The sequence below is a fragment of the Myotis myotis genome, unplaced genomic scaffold (genome assembly GCF_014108235.1).
Source record: "Myotis myotis isolate mMyoMyo1 unplaced genomic scaffold, mMyoMyo1.p scaffold_m19_p_2, whole genome shotgun sequence".
Taxonomy (NCBI): Eukaryota; Metazoa; Chordata; class Mammalia; order Chiroptera; family Vespertilionidae; genus Myotis; species Myotis myotis.
This window is the reverse complement of record NW_023416324.1, coordinates 200727536-200730466: the sequence shown is the minus strand read 5'-3', so window position 1 is coordinate 200730466 and position 2931 is coordinate 200727536.

The window sequence follows — 2931 nt, the reverse complement described above, 5'->3', positions numbered from 1 at the left end:
TATTTTCAGTGAGAGCATTTTTTTTTTAATGGTTGACCTATATGGGGTGGGGAGGGGGGTGTTTTGCAGGCTTAAGAAATCTACACTTAGAATTGTTATCTAACAATTTCTTAATTTCTTATGAGAATCTTTCTTTGAGACTTAAATGAACATTCTCTCTGACCCAAGAGTCCAGACACAGGTAATAAATTCTTGTCACTTAGTGGATGTTTATGTAACTTTTTAAATTGGATTGTACTTTACATAACAATAAATACACAGATTTTAAGCATACTTGAGTTTTAACAAATGCATTACAACTGTATAACCGTCACCTGTTTCTACCCCTTTCCATCTCCTTACTCCCCAATCCCTTCCACCCACTGTTCTCATCCCTGTCACTGTAATTTGCGTTTGCCTGCTCTAGAACTTCACATAAAGGCTGTCACACAGTATGTGCTCATTCACCTCTGGCTTTTTCACTCAAAAGGATGTATTGAAATTCATATAAATGCAAGAATCAAAAGTGTATTCCCCTTTTTTGCTGAATAGTAATTATTGTCTGAATATATTATTATTTGTTCATTTACCTGTTAATGGACGTTTGAGTTGTTTCCACTTTGGAGCTAATAGGAATGAAGTTGTTATGAATTTTTTAAATTAGCTTTTAAAAGAATTTGCAAATGTAACAAAATATTCAAGGTCCCTTATGATTAGTGTTATGAATCTGAATATTAAATTACCGTTTTTCCAGGAATAATTTTTAAAGTAACAAATAATTTTGTAGTACTGAAATTTAAAACTAGGAAACAAAGATATTGTACAAAAGATCAGAGGCAGAATACAGAATAAGGGATGTTTGAGAATTGAAACACTTAAGGAGGCACTAAGAGAATCTTCACTGTCCTTGAAGTCTCTTCACAAGCTTTAATAGTCTGAGTCACACCGCTTTGTTTTCCAGAAGAGACAATGGTGGCCAAGGAACCACAAAAGAAGTTGTTCTATTTAGTTTTAAGTACTTTGAAGTGAAATTTGTCACTTTTCTAAGCCTGAATTGACTCAGCTCGACCAAGCAAACAATTGGTAAAATATAGGCCTGCCAACTACTTTCTCGCCTTTGCTCCTGCCCAGCTTCCAAGCCTTCTTGAGAATTCTCAAACTATTTCTAAAATTTGCTCTCTCTCACTTTTCAGTGTCACTGTAAGACCTTGAATCCTTTGCAAGGGTCTTAGAGGCTGGAAGTAGGTGTGAGTGTGTTGAGGGGGAGCTGCAGGCAGACACCCTTTTATCTATATAAAAAACCCTACTATGCAAATAGACTGAACAGTGGAACAGCCTAACAACCGGTTGCTATGATTGCGCTGACCACCAGGGGGCACGTGCGGAACATGGTGGGCATCGGCAGCAGGTAGCAGAGCACAGAACATGGCAGGCATCAGCCACAGTGGGATGGTGGAGCAGGTGAGGGGGAATGCCAGACCAAGGCAGGACACCAGTTGCTGTCAGGTTGCTGTCTTTGGGATGAGCCTCTGGTAGTTACTGAAAATTCTTTGCTCCTGCATGCCACACTCACCTGCTGCTGGCGCCTGCCCCACTTGCACCCGCTGCTGGCGCCGGAGCCTCCTCTTGCACCTGCTGCCAGCACCCAGTGCCAGCCCCGACTGCTCCTGAGGGCTTCTCCACCTCCCCCTATTCCTGAGGGGCAATCGGGGCAGCAGCCACCACCCACATGTGCTGGCGCCAGCCCCAATAGCTCTGAGCCGTCAGCACGTGGGAGTGGGAGCAGCAGCAGCGGGAGCCGGGGCTGCCAGCAGATGGGGCCACAGTGGGAGGGGCCAGGCTGGGGTGCAGAGGACCAGCCCCTGTGCCTACTGCAGCCTCACAGCCACAGTTCCTTTAAAGGTGCACGAATTCGTGCACTGGGCCCCTAGTATAATTTATATATTTGCCCTCTATTCATAAAAGTTTTTCAAAGGTTTGACTTTGGGGATCTGAACTAGAGGATGTCTTAGATCCCTTTATCTTGAAAACTCCACATGACTTGAAATTACATCAGTAGGGTTTTTTAGTTTGTTTTTGCTTCCCTGCATCAGAGGTCCATCCCAGGTGGCACACACCACCTTCACCTCTGGAAGCAAAACTACAACCCCAGCCTCCCTTGAATCTGGGGTGTACCCCCACCCCACCCTTGACTAGTGACACAAACTGGGTAGGAAAGGATCTATGTTGAGAGCAGCTGTGTCTGACTATCAATTGAGGCAACACCTGGTATCCTATGTCCAGTGCGGGCTCCTGGTATTGAGTATCCATTGCTCTGTGTAAGTCTGGCCATGAACCTACTAGTTGATTCACATTTGTTCCTGCCAGGTTCCAAGCCTCCTGGGTGCTCTCTGTTTATTAAATAAATTCCCTTTTAGCCTGAGTCAACTAGTTGTTTTCTCTAGCTTGCAACTGAAACTCCGTCACACCTAACTTCATCCACTGGACCATGTCCATGTCCAATGCCCTCCTAATTTGAGATCTTAGAAAATTGGTTTGTAAAAGTGAACTATTGCGAGCCACCATACACCTTGGCTGTCCCTCAGGACCACATGGACTGCCTGTTGGGCCAGCTGAAACTGAAGGGAAGATCCTGGAAAGAGTAAACCTGTTGGTTATGCAAATGTCAGTTTTCCTGTTAAAAGTGTTCATTGTTCACAGGTGGGGTGACCTTGGAGAGCTTCCCACTGTCCACCACTAAGTACTAAAAGGGCTCACAGTATGTATCTACCAGGATCTTGGAGGAGATGGTCTAGTATAGTGGTTGGCAAACTGGCTCGCGAGCCACATGCGGGTCTTTGGCCCCTTGAGTGTGGCTCTTCCTAAGCCTTAAGAGTCCCCTAATTAAATTAGTAACAAGGTACCTACCTATGTAGTTTAAGTTTAAAAAATTTGGCTCTCAAAAGAAATTTC